Here is a 13773-nt window from a genome sequence, read left to right on the forward strand (position 1 = left end):
ACTTTTTCCATGTCCCAGCCATTTCTGGTGAAGAAAGCAGAAGGTGTGCTGTGGTAAGTGACTTCTTCTTTTCCCCAGAAGCAAATTCCCTGAGCAAATACTTGTTACCACCTCAGTATGAAATCCACCACTGGCCAACTAATGATCATAATAACCATAGGGTTTAGTCTCCCTTTTAATTATTGTCAGCTGTTTCTTACTTGTAACAAGCTCGGGGAAGGCCCTCTTTGATTTGGCAGTATGTGTGTTTCAAATGCTGATACTGCCATGGGGACTGGGGTGCCTTAAGGCAAAATCAAGTAATGCAGCTGCAGACCTGCCACATCCGTTGCAGGCTGAAGCCATTATGAACTTGGACATTACATATGTTTATCTGAAAACTGTATGGAAATTAACCTCTCTCATGGGCACCTTCTGTAGGAAAGAAAAGCTTGTTGAGTCTGATTGAGTCTGTGATTATACCCCCAGCCTCAACCTTCTCAGTCACAATTCCCAGGACCACACCTGTGACTTGACTCTGTATGAAATCAAACTCAGAGACATTGTCCCATTTTTGTGCGAGGCACTGTAATGATCAGAGCACCAAGCTGGGTCCTACTAGAGCTCCACTTCCATGGTCATTGGGTGCAACTTCCCAGCATAATGGAGTCACTTCAGCTTTGCCAGTGTGCTGTGATCAGAACTAATGGTTCATGTTCTTCCACCCAAAACTCATGAGATTCATGCAAAATGTGCCTAAAACTATACATATGCACACACACAGAGTTATTTTATATGCATTTACTGTTATTTTCATTTCTGATCTCTCAGAATCATTCAAATTCTGTAATTTTAGGCTGTAATAAAAACACAACATAATCCAAGTTTCAGGGTATAACTGTGAGGCTCTTCAGCATTAGCTGAGCTTTGGCTGTCCCCTCTGTACAATGGCTGTCTCTTCAGATTCATTAATGCTGCTAGGCAATTCTGAGGTCTGTGGTAAGAACTGTGTAACCAAAAAATTGATATCAGCATTATTAATTAGTTCCCTCAGCTAATGAAATAATTATTGAATCAGAAATAAGCAAATATATTGAAATGCAGGATTTCAGGTGACCAACACATTCTCTAATCAGCTTGGACAGTTGAACAAGGCCCTTCTTTCTTTAAAAACAGAAACCAGGACAACTGTTTTCAAAAATAAAGTTCAGCACAATTAACAATAAAAAAAACAGTTTACAAAGTAATTCTGTTCAATCTAATGATTTTTTTATTGTGGTATTGATATTTGATATGTTTCTCAGAAGCTTAACTCCATCTTGTGAATGCCTCAAATCCTTGTCATTTGTTAAAAGAAGAAAGCCTCTCCCTCTGACATTTCTGCTAAGAAACATGAAATCTATGAACCCCAAATCCAAATAAAAATGTCAGCGTCTTTTTTATCAACACCTCGTGATTACTAAAGAAATGTATTGATCTTAGATGCTTGACTCGAGAACTCTGAAGGCTTTAAGGTGAGTCATATGGTTAAGACTGTTCCTCCTCCCAACAGAGAAGTATAGCTCAAAATCCTAGAAGAGTAATGAAAAACCAGAAATTTCTATAAATTCTGGCAAAACAAATGATTTTTTTTCCTAGTAGTTACATATTTTTTTTTTGTGCCCGCCCTCCTTCTTTTCTTATGAATATGAGATATAAGGAAAAAGAAATATCTGAGGTTTAATGCTCTATCTCTATATCAATAAACATAAAAATGTAATAAAACACACCTGGCATGCTTCCCTATAAAAAGCAGAGCGCGGATATAAAATGACTGATTGTCTGTGTCTTGTTTCTTTTTTGTCTCTGTGAGATAGGAACATGGAAGCATCAAAATGCATAAAAACACTTCAGTTTGCTCTGTAACCTGCAATTTATTTGCTTAAATTCAATTAGAGTCTCATTCATCAAACACAGTGTAGCTCTTGAGGGGTGACAGATCAAACTCTAGCAATCACAAACGTGCTGAGCTTTGCCCAAATTATGCAAAGGTTTTTTGCACCTCAGGTTTCTTTCAGGAGAGAGTCTTTGACTTCCAAATCCAGGTGTCAGCCAACCAGCTCTCAGTACAGAGATTAAGTAATGCACAAGTTAAGGGTTTGGGTCTGATTCTACTCCTTCTGAAATAAATGGCAACACTTCCCATGGCTCCAGAGGCAGAAAGGTCCTATCCATTGCTTCACTGGCTGATTGCAATCCACATAGGATCGTGCAGAAAGAACTGCCAGATAATTCATAATGTCACGGAGCCCTTGTCTTACTGCAAGGCTTTTTATCATCACACATTCAGCTTCAGCCCTAGTCATAAATTACATAGTTTGTAATTGATGCATTAGTAGTTGGAACAGCTGGATGGCAAGTTTTTAACTCATCAGTGGAGGCAGCTTCAGGCTGAAGAGTTTTGTGCCCAGGATGAAGAGTTGGTTCATTTATCTCAGTCAGCTCAGTCGAATAATCTCCCTCACGGCTGTAACAATAATTAGGAACAAGGAATAAAATTCTGTAAACCCCTTGCAGCTAGACTAAGGGACAAATATCGAAGGTGTACATTTACTGATGCAAACTCCAAATGACGTAAAACAGAGACCAGAGCACCCAGGAGATGTAACTCCATGTTCTCTGACTTGGGAATGCGGGCACCACAGGGCCCATGAGCAAACAGTTGAGTGTTTCCTTTCTTTAACAGCACCAAACTTTTCTGCTGTACTGAGTGGTCCCTCATTATAACTTGGGCAAAGTGACTCACGACAGCTCTTTGAGGCAATTTTATCTGTCACAGTCACTGGGAGCCTCCGTGGAGTTCCATGCCATGGCTGCACTCTGACAGACACCTCACTCTCACCTGATATATTCTCTGCCATATCCTCAAGCTCTTCTGAAGAGTCATTTCTCGCATGGAAATGAGACTTCTGGGAATTCTTTGTGCTGCTTTGGCTCCATACTTGGGATAGAGTATATGAGTCAGCCAGCAGCAGTCCAGACATTTTCCCTCTGGTTCAGAACTGAGTCTGGAGTTCAGTTTCTGCGAGGAGAGGATTACAGACACACTGAGTTCCTCCTTCTTGTTCACATTTAGATTGGGGGTAGCACTCTGGTCTGCTTTACTTTGTTTGCCTGAACCAACCTGCCTTAGAAAGGTGATTCGAGAAACTGCAAGTAGCTTCTGTAATATCCTACTAATCAACTAAGCACGAGCTTTTCAATAAAGGAATCAACTAATGAGGAGAGAGGAGGTCTTTTAATAATCTTTTTATATTCCTTTTTTTTTTTCTTCTGGGCAGGGGAATCAAACCCAAACACATTAGAAGGTTTGCCCAAAGGTAATTTTTAGCAGACCCCAGCTTCTTAATTAATGTAGAAGTTTATAGAATGTCCTGAATATGTTTAGACCTCACAAATTTTGAGGTCATTATGTTATTCACAGATTTGCTGCTCAAATAGTAAATCTGAATTTAGAACAATTAATCACATTCACCTAGTGTCTTCTAAAAATGGTCAAAATATATATACATATATATTTGTGACACAAAGGATGGCATATTTAAGCAGAATATTTTAAAACCAGACCCACCCAAAAGAAACTCCCAATCAAGCTACAAATTACTTTGGGACTCTATGGACTCTATCTCTATGGTTATTCTTCAAATCCTCTTACCTGCATAGTTTGATAGATAGCACCATGTTTAGCCATGATGCAAAATGTATTCTATAATTTTACTTAAGGAGAAAATAAGTATTTTCTGTATTTGCAATGTTTTTTTTGTTTTCCATAGCATAAAGAATGGAGTAGCATGGACCAAAAGCCAGTCTCTTTTGTTTCTCTCATTTGCTGTGGATTCCTCTGGGTTTATCTTGCATTTTTATGACCTAAATCAGGAACAATTCTGCCGTTTCTCACTGAGCTGCAAGTGCCTTAAAATCAATAGAAGAATCAGGCTTGCTCTGTATATTTTTCTTCTGAAAACTCTATGGATACAGCGGTGTCTGCTTTCAGTGAGAGTGGAAATTCCAGTATCAGCAGCTAGTCTCAAATCCCTGGGCTCGCTGCAGGTAATACTGTACCAATTGAACTCTTGTCTGTCTATTTTCAATACAGGCTGGTCAAAGGTGCTCCCCAGGAAGCTGCAGGTTTGTTCCCCACTCGGCGCCTTCCATCGCGTGTGCACCTGCAGAGGAGATTGCGCCTGGCTGGGGCCGCGGAGCCTGGCTGCATTCCAGGCAGGAAAGAAGGGGGTTGTCGGCAAACAGGCTCTGATGGACCTGCCAGACCCTTGTGCAAGTCGTCTGTGGTGTGTAAACCATCCTGCAGGCTCCCAGCCCAGAAAGTATCTTTAGGCTGATCTCCAACTGAAGGAAATTCTTCGGCGTATTTTGTCTTTTCCCCAAACAGACAAACATTGATGGAATGCCTTCTTCATCCCCTGTGTTACAATGTTCTGGCTTCCTTTCTGCAGCAATATTAACTTCATACTCATAAAATAATTTTATAAATGTCCATACCTGCTGTACACATCTCAAAGACAAGTCATAGAGAACAGAAATAGAATTTATTCTTCCCCAAATCTTTCTTTCTCCCATTTATCCTTCTGGTTTCCCTTCTCTAATTCTCACATCCCATTTTCTTTCCTCTTAATTGTCTCTGTTCCTTTAAAATGTTTTCTTTCCAAGTGAAACCAAACAAAATTGTCAGCCTACAGTGGTCTTCTGCATTTGTGTTCTGTCCTTTGTTAAGGGGAATTGGAGCAAGGGGTGGGCTTGGGCTGCTATCCAGGAAAAAAGGGGGAAGAGAGGCACTGTTTATCACTGCCAAGGACTGAAGCAGTCCCCAACCTTTTCTTTAAGAGAATCTCTCGTATTTCCTTCTACTTCTCATGGCGTGAGCACTTCTAAGTACCAATTACTGTTATTATTTACCTAGGGAGTGTGTGTATGGCATCTGGCATGGACAGTTTGGAAATGTCAGTGTTTCTGTAAGTTTCATTCACAGTAATTACCTAGGTAGCCTCTCTATAATCTGATTCTTTTAGATTTGAAGGTTTGTTGGAAAAAAACTAGGGAAATGTATGGTGTATCCACATTTCAGTGCTTTTTTGGGTACATAGAAGTGGATTTATGTCACATTTTTTTGCGCTTTCCTGTTTTGTGGAGGACTTTCTGGACCAGAAAAAATAACAAAGACAGAACTGGTAGAAGATGCAGCACGACAAGGGGCTCTGCCAGCTCCGAGCCAGGAAGGGCAAGTTGGCTGAACTGCTTTTCTTTCTCTGTCTCTCTCTCTCTTTTCTCTTTTAAGCAGGGTTAAGGTGAACTCCTAAGCCATTGTGGAGTGAGGCCCCACCTCTCCCAGCCTGATCTGCAGGCTCGGGTTACTCTCTTCTGTCTGGTTCACAGGAGCCCACAGTGAGCTTAATTCCTGCCTGCTGCCCTGGTCTTCAGCACGAACCTGCTGAAGCCTGGCAAAATAACACCATTTGTAGAGTTCAGACCTTATTTCAGGAAGATTTGCTGGCAAACACCAGGTCAAGGATGGAATAGCACCACTTGAGAAGAGATTCAGCAACCAAAGTGCTGCAAACAGTAGCTGAACAATACCGTCCTTTCCTCTTTGTTTTTTTTCAAAATTGGTAAAATCCGCGTCCTCCCTGGAGTAGCCGTCAGGGGCAGGACTCTGGCAGTGATGGCTCTGACTTCACCTGCTTCTGCAAATGAGTCACGGAGTGTTATAAAAAGCAAGGACCTGCCAAGTCTCATTTCTTGGAACTGAGTGGAAATTTCAGCAAGCAGCTGCTCTTTCCTTAGTTTATACTTTTCCTCTGCAGGTTTCTTGGAGAGGGCCTGGAGTCACAGAAACTCTGTAGCATAAAGGACCTGTTGCTCCGCTTGGACAACCGTGGCTCAGTGGGAACAGCTGTTTGGTCCAGATATGATTCTGATCTTCTTAAGGGATCTTGGTGAAGCCTGGAAGGAGGCTCGGGAAGGTATTTAGCAGGTGTGTAAATCTTTCTGGATTGGCAATTGAATCCTATCAAAAATCAGGAGCAGAACCTCAAAAATCAGATCAGCTCTCCTATACGCTACCTGAATAGAGGCTCTTTTCATATGTCTGAGGCTGTCAAAAGATTTATGCTTTCTAGCTTTTCTCTGGAGTCACATAAGGCAAAAACTTATCTGAAAGAGAAATCGGTGAAAACAGATTCTCGTGGAACAGCCCGGTTTTAGGAGGGGAAGTGGCTCATTATAGCAATCCCGACGGTGCTAACAGTGTAGCGTGAGGACTTCGGCTACCTGCAAGTGTGCCGATAGGGTCCATTCCCCTGCGCTGAGTGAAAGCCACGTGTAAGTTGTCAGAGTGGGGAGGAATGTGGTGCCAGATGGAAACAACATAAACAGCTGGGAGATTTCATCCGGGATTTCAAGCGAAGACGGGAGACTTTTGTTCTCGTAGCCCAGTCGTTCCAAAGGTGGTTTAGCTACACCTACTTCTTCGGGGAAGGATGTTGCTTTGGAGTCGTGGTAGGTTTCGTGTGTGGCCTTTTATTTAATTTTTTTTTTTTTTTTTTTTTTTTTTTTTTTTTTTTTTTTTTTTTTGGTAAACGCTGACGATGACTTTAAACTCCCACGTTTCAGCCCGGCTCCGGGGCGCTGCTCTCAGCACCTTTGCATGGTGTGAGCGCCCGCTGAGCCGCGCCGGGAGCGGGAGGAGGGAGGCGGCTCCGCAGCGCGCAGAGCCCGCAGGGCGCCGGGCAGCCGCTCCGCCAGCGCGGGAGCTCCGCGCTGCCCCTCCGCGGGCCCGCCCCGGCCGCGGGCTGGGGCTGGGGCTGGGGCTGGGGCGGGGCGGGCGCCCGGCAGAGGGAGCTCGGCTCCGCTCCGCTCCGCTCGCCGCGGCTGCTCCGCTGACCGGCGCCCGCCCCGCTCCCGCACTTTGTTGGCGGCGCGGAGCGGAGCCCCCGCGCCCGCCCCTGCCCGGAGCCCCGCGGCCACCGCCGCCCCCGGGCCGGCAGGAGGACTCGGGGGAAGGTAAGGAGCTGGCGGGGCGGGATGGGATTTCCCCCGGGCGTCGAGCCCCCGGGTTGTTCCGCGACCTCAAAAGCCGCCCGGGCAGCCGCCACACGGCGGATTACGGGGCGCTGCCCCGGGCTTGTCCCCGGTCCCGTGGGCGCTGCCGCCGCCCTGCGCTCGGACAGGGGGGCTGAGAAGTCCCTCCGGGGCCCCCCGGGCTGAGCGCGGCTCGGCCGCCGGGGACAGCGCTCGCTGCTGCAGCCGTTCCCCCGCCTGGCTTCACACCCACGGAGCCCTCCGTGTGTGTACGTGTGTGTGTGTCTGTGTAGGTGTGCGTGTGCTCTCCTCCTCCCGCTGCGGTACCGCCACACCTGCTCGCACCTTGCCCGCCGCGGGCTGGGCATCCCCGCCGCTGCCCGCGGAGGGCACCATCCGTGCGGCTGCCCTCCTTCTCCTGTCTCACCGTCTGCCAGGTGACTCGCCTTTCAGCTCTTACTGTGGTATTTTTTTTCCCCGCTGGTTCAGCTGGCTTTTCCATCTCTTTCGCTGGTAGCGGGCAAAGGACCGCTTTCGGGTGGGATAATCCTGTTGCGTGCCCGCGTTTGTTTGGTGCTCTCCCCTGCTGGCTTTCATCTCCCCCGCTGTTCAGCCCGTTCATTCTCGCTGGTAACTTTCCCTGGCGTTTTTACTCCTTCTGCCCCTCTCATCTCCATGACATACACACCCTTGCCAGTGTGCAAGTGACCTGGGCACGCCTTGGAAAACAGGTTCGTGGCATTTTGAGGAATAATCTAAGGTGTTCCTGCCCCCCTGTAACCTCAGTAGGGCTGCACTGTATCCACGAAAAGCGAGATGTTGCAGCTTCCACTAAACCATAGTTTCAAGCCAGTGAGTAGCAGGCAATAGAAGAAAGGTGGAACAGGTTTTTCTTAAGGATGTTGTTTGGGAACAAATCCTCCCACTCAGAAACTGTGCTTTGCCTTGGCTCGTGAATCTTGTACCCTTCAGAGTGGTGTGACCTTTGGTGGAGTCCGCTTTGTTTACTTGAGGTGAAGTACTGAAGGTAAAAGTATTGCTCCTCTGCATTGTGGCTGCTGAAACATTAACCAAACGATGGATCTCGTGTGCCTTTGCAGCATAGATCATATTTTAATTACGCCTCTCCTTCATCATCAAAAATGTGATCCTCCTCCCTTCCTATTGACCATCTTTCTTCTCGTTTGTGATTGTGCAATGTCTATATGTCAGCTACAAATTTGCTTACATGGGAGAACATAAAAATGACCTTTTTTGTTGTTAGCAACTGGAAATACTTAATCAGCATTGTGTGGCCAGTCTCCATTCCTTGGAATACCCATAGAAATGCTGCAACCCCTGCCCTCTGAGGAGAAGAAACCTCCCCAAGGCCAGGCTTGCAGTGAGTTGGTGGTTTCCTCTCAGCGAGCAAGCAGACTGCAAAGAGCTTACAGAGTTTCCAAGGCGTAAGGGAGACGCCCCGCATCTCCTCTTGACTCACAGTTCACGGGGAGTGTAGCACCATTAGCATACAGGTATGGTCAGGTAACGAGATACTGTGCTCCAGGCTCCAAGGGAGCAGCTTGTGGCTGCTGCTTGCTTTTACTGGGAAGGCCATGGAAATGGAAGTGGCTTTGGACTTGAGTTGTCCAGCTGGCTTGTGCTGTCACACACTCAGAGAGGCTGCAGCGTTGAGTTATGCCTCCTCATAGCTCCGACTGCATGCTTCTGAGTGATTCTGTAATTCTGAAAGCAGACAAAGCATCCCATTAGATTTATTTGGAGGGAGGTAACACCCCATGAGCGACAACACCCAGTAATGATTAGGTGCTAGTTATATACAGCAGTAATAGACAGGGCAAGATTAATCTGAAGTTACTTACTTCTGCTGTGAAATGCACAGATGGAAAAAAGTACTGAAGTTTTCCACTTGGTGACAACTAAATTCTTGAAATATGGTTGATTTTTTTTCTGTCCATAATCAAGCTGTAGATGGAAAATCAGTCACATTAACTACTGCATTTTTTTCCCTTGTGGGTGACAGTTTATTAAAATGTAACATCTGAGGTCAAATAATTGAAGCCCCAAGGGTCAAAATAGATGAAATATATAAGAACACTTCAGTTACTGTGGGGAGATAAGAGAAGACTTGAAGTCCACATGACAAAGACTGTGCTAATAAAGCGCTTGCTAACTTTCGTTTCAGTGTCTACCACTTGTTGCTCTTATGCTCCTGGTTACAATTCCTACATCTCCTCTCATACAGTGAATGACTGCTCAATGGCACGACATTTTTTCAAAGACACAGCTTTTGGCTATGCCAGACAGAAAAAGGAGGCCCTTTGGTCTGTGACCCCTCCAGACTCCTCTCTCAGCTCTGGGACTGGTGGCCAGAAGGAAAAGATATTTAAGACCTTGGAGCTGTGTCGTTTATGGTGCAGCATGCATGGCCAGATCCTTGTATCTCCATTCAAAGTGTATTTTTCAATGTGAAAATTCAATATATAAGAGGCTCATTTCTTGTTTTCAGTGCTAGTTCTCTAGTTTTCCCGCTATTAAATGCTTCACATTGCCAGAAACTAGAATTCCTGCTTTTGGGGGGAGGCTGTAACTGGTGCCATTTTATCTTAACTCCAGAGTTGGACTCTGATTCGTCCACCAATTTATTCATCCAAAACAATGACATTCTGTTTTGTACATCTTTTGATTTAACTCTGATACCTAGGAATTTCAGTTTTCCACCCTGAATTCCGAGTTAGATGATGGCTGTCATCTGAACTTTGTTTTGCCATGAACTTCAGCTGTTAGTGCAGTCCTGAGCGACCACGGCATTTCTCCCTGTTGCACCCATAGAGGAACTTAGGTATAAAGTCATTGAAAGTTTTGTCTAAGTCAGTGAGACTGTTTTGGGTGTGTGGAGAAAACATGTGCAAAGCTGTTTATAAAACATGGCTCTGCAGTCACTGAAAGGGAATGTTGAGACAAGGTGTCTTTTATAGCTATTGATACTCGGAGATCCTGTGCAATTCTGCTTGTTCCCTGGCAAGGTTAGTCACAGCCGTCTTGGAAGGACCTTGATGATGTGGGAAGAAGCAACCTCCACATCTGTTTTGTGAGGAGGGACTCCTTTCTTTTTTTCCTTCTAATTTTGTGTCATTGACACTGAGGGATAAAAAATGAATCACAAATGGAAATGTTGTTAGCATTAGCCTTTTAAGATATGTTTCATTTTGAGCTGTGGCCATGAGCCTCCAATCACTAACATGTACCTTTGATTGTAATGTCAGTTTTAGGAACATTTTTAAATATTAGCCAGCTCAGGGCCTTGAATTGCTACTAGCTGAACGTTTCCAGTCCTTTCTTCCCTTCCCTCTCTGTGCCACTGTCTCGGTAATTAAAGTTAGGCATGCTGTGAATCTCCACAGGGTTAAGATCTGACATGGAAATAGCAAATTACAAATTACTTTCTTTGCATTTATTACCTTTGTTTTTTTATGAATAGACTCCAGCAACCTTGTGCATCCTGAATAGACAGAGCTAGCAGATGTCTCTAGCCTCAAAGGTGCAGAGTTAGTATTTTCCAGGAAGTTACCCGTTTCTGTGGGATTCTCTGTTGTGTAGTTTTCTGATGCATGACAGGCGTCTTCATTACCGTGGTGGTGTGACGGGGGATTGTACTTGCCTTTGTTCTTAAAGCCTCACTCATGTTGTCATTTTGACCAAGCATGGAAATTGCTAGGCTCTCTATAGAGCTACAGAGGAAAAAAAAAACCAACCCAACAAAAAAGCCCAGTATAAACATAAAAATGATGAGCCCTTGCTTCTGGAATGCTGTGAAAACTCTTGAGTATTTCAAGAGAATATTTAGTAAAAATTAATAATTTTAAGAATGGTATCTGTTGAGTGAAGGTAGGTGTTATGAATATCCAGTAACTTAGAAAAGGTTTCATACAGATAATGTGATTGTTTGGAGTTTTTTGGTCTCTTTGTTGTTTTGTTTCGTTATTGATTTTCTTTTGGTTTGGTTTTTTTGTTTTTCTTTTTCTTTTCAAGAATGCAATGGTTTTACATGAGATAGAGGATTTGGCTTTGAATAATCCAAAATGTTACAGTTTGTGGATTTTCTGGATTTTATAGATTACCCCTGCAGGTAAGGGAACACCTGATTTCTTTCAAGCTTTCCATGAGTGCAGGGGGAGCTGTGTTCAGCTGACTTAATTGTGCAGCTGCCAGAGCTGGTTCTTGGGGCTGGAGTTTGCTGTAGCTGCTGGATGCTTCAGCCTAAATCTACTACAAGAGTTTCTCTTATTGTCCGTAGCTCAGGAATGTTTGTAACTGGAAAATAAAGAGGTGACTCCTGGGGAATTTGTATTTATTACTTTGATTTCTGCTCCTGCACATAAAAGCATTTTTAAAGTAGAAAATCAGGCGTGAGGCTTGCTGCTTCTCCCATCAGTACTGCCTTCTCCTCCCCCTCACCTTCCAGAAATTGTCTTGAGTGCAAAGAGAAGCTGGGGGTGAGATGTTAGCAGTACCTGCTTGGTGTTCATTAGATAGGCCCACACCCATTAGGGAATGGGATTTAACAACCTCTTCCCAAAACAGCTGCATCAAACTTGTTCTAAAAAACATGCAAAGTGAACTTTTGTGAGCACACGTATTTGCTCCTCAATACTTGCAGGTACCTGGTGAGATACAAGATTATCCCAATTTTATCAGTGTTTTGACTTCAGGTAGACTTTGATGTTGCTGTGGTTTGTTCCATTAAAGGTCCTGGTGAATTGTCTTTCACCTGAAATGTGAACTTTGGTTAATGAGCATGTTCTTTTCATTCTGGGGTGGTTGAGAGGGCTTGATTCATCCCTCTGAATGCTCCTTTCATGAAAACTGAGGACTTTGCTCTTCCTTCTAATGTACTCTTCCTTCTACCGATGCCACTGATCTTTTTATGTTTCCACAGTGTGTCTGAGGTGTAGTCTTCTCTATTTCCTGAGACAAAGATCTCTTTGTTTCCAGTGTAAAATATAATTTGAAGTAATTAGCCTGGAGAAAGCTTTTTTTTTTTTTTTATCCTACTCTATAAGGGATTAGAAAGACCCTTGGTGTTTCTGGGCGTTTGGTTAATTCAGGGATTCGCTGAGAGTTCAGTGCCTGTGAGAATCCCAATGTACATCATAAAAATATTTTTGAGTGCACAGCTCTATTACTCAGAGCATGAGAATGTGAGACCTTTGTACAAAGAGCGAGACATTCCTCTTGTACATTGTCTTAGGCACTCAGATACATGGCGAACTCCATGATCTAGCAAGGATAGTGCAAGGAAATTGACTTACATCATGAGGAGTTTGTGATATCACACGTGGTAATAAAATTTAGCTTGATGATCTTCAGTGCCATTTTAAAAATGGTATGGAAAAGTCAACCATTTATACTTGTGCCTCTAAAGTAATTTTCAGCTTTGCACAACGTGTCTTGAGAAGCCAGTGAGTGCATTGTACTGCCTTCAGCTGGAGACAAAAATATACATCTGTGTTTCACATTCAGAATTGGGTGGCAGGCTGTGCATTAAATACATGTGTTTTCTTCTTTCCCTTCAATGTCATCTCAGACTCACTTTTCCCAAAGTGGAATTACTTATTCTCTGCTCCACTCCCAGCATTATTTATTGCTTTGCAATTCTTCCTGTGCTCTCGCAACCCTTAGTGTAATGTTTCATCTTTCTGTTTCCTTCTCTTCCTGTATTCAAGGATAAAGACTTGTCCAGGGCAGAGGGCTGGGAGGTAGAGAATGGGATCTGTTTCTGGTTTAGCAGCAAACTTTGTTAAGGCTAATAAATCCGGGCTAACTGGTAATTAGCCTCTTGGTGCTATCTCACATGGAGAGGGCAGGACAGCGTGAGGAATCTGCACTTCGTACCTTCGTGTCTCTTAGGTAAGTCACTCCTGGGTGAGGAATGTCCTGCCTCTGCCAAGAAACAGACACAGCTTCTCCACTGCAGTCACAGTGTCCCTTCTTGTGGTTGCTTCTGTGCTAAAGTACTGCTGCCTTGTGGGCCTTGCCCTCAGCTTTGGTCTCACCTCTCCCTGCTCAGCCTGGCCCCTGGCTGAGCTCTTCATGTTTTCCTTCCTTCTCTGTTTGCCTGAGCCATGTTTCTTCACCATCTTCCATATTCTGGTCCATCCTACTCTTGAGTCTTGATATAACTTTAGTCTCCTGTTGGTTTTGTGTTTGTTTTTTTTTTTTTTCCTTCTGTTTCTTTATTAACCCCTAAGTTTTCCTTTCCCTTTTTGTTTTACATCACTCTTTAGTTGCACATAGTGCTCCATGTTCAGCTTCATGAAACTTCCTGCAGTAAAGCTTTTGCATACTCAAAACCCAATTCTTTTTCTCTTTTTATGTCACTAGTCTTTATTCCAACGTCTTCTCTAAAGCATTTCAGATCCACTGCTCTCAGTGACAAAAGTTGTACGTGAAATTATATGGGTAGTCAAGTCTCTGTGGGCTAAGTCATGTCTTCCCTACAATGCTGTGTACTTTGTCAAGGCAATAATTTTAAGCTCTCTTCGTGCAGTTCTAGAGCTCAAGACCTGACTGGGAGGTGTTGGAGTGTGAGTAGGCATTTGTTTTCCCTATGTGAGTGAGGTGTCTGATACACATAAAGAAAGTCTGTTCAATAAATAGTCTTACTGAATATGAATGTAAGATATTCTCAGAAGTGCCTTTGGTACGTGGTGGAGTTAG

The 13773-nt window shown here is 44.0% G+C and overlaps 1 protein-coding gene across 3 annotated transcripts in view; it reads left to right on the top strand.

Annotated features, from left to right (window-relative positions):
- Positions 1 to 6294: 6294 nt before the first annotated feature.
- The window catches only part of EPS8 (epidermal growth factor receptor pathway substrate 8), a 127631-nt gene continuing 120152 nt past the window's right edge, over positions 6295 to 13773 (top strand). For 2 of the 3 annotated variants that reach the window (XM_032107828.1, XM_032107832.1), the window contains exon 1: positions 6958 to 7035. The gene's annotated coding sequence lies outside the window, so the exon portion shown is untranslated. Of the gene's footprint in view, positions 6532 to 6957; positions 7036 to 13773 lie in introns of those variants that run through there. The other variant, XM_032107829.1, reaches the window with a different exon arrangement.

This window comes from Corvus moneduloides, chromosome 4 (assembly GCF_009650955.1).
Source record: "Corvus moneduloides isolate bCorMon1 chromosome 4, bCorMon1.pri, whole genome shotgun sequence".
NCBI classification, from domain to species: domain Eukaryota; kingdom Metazoa; phylum Chordata; class Aves; order Passeriformes; family Corvidae; genus Corvus; species Corvus moneduloides.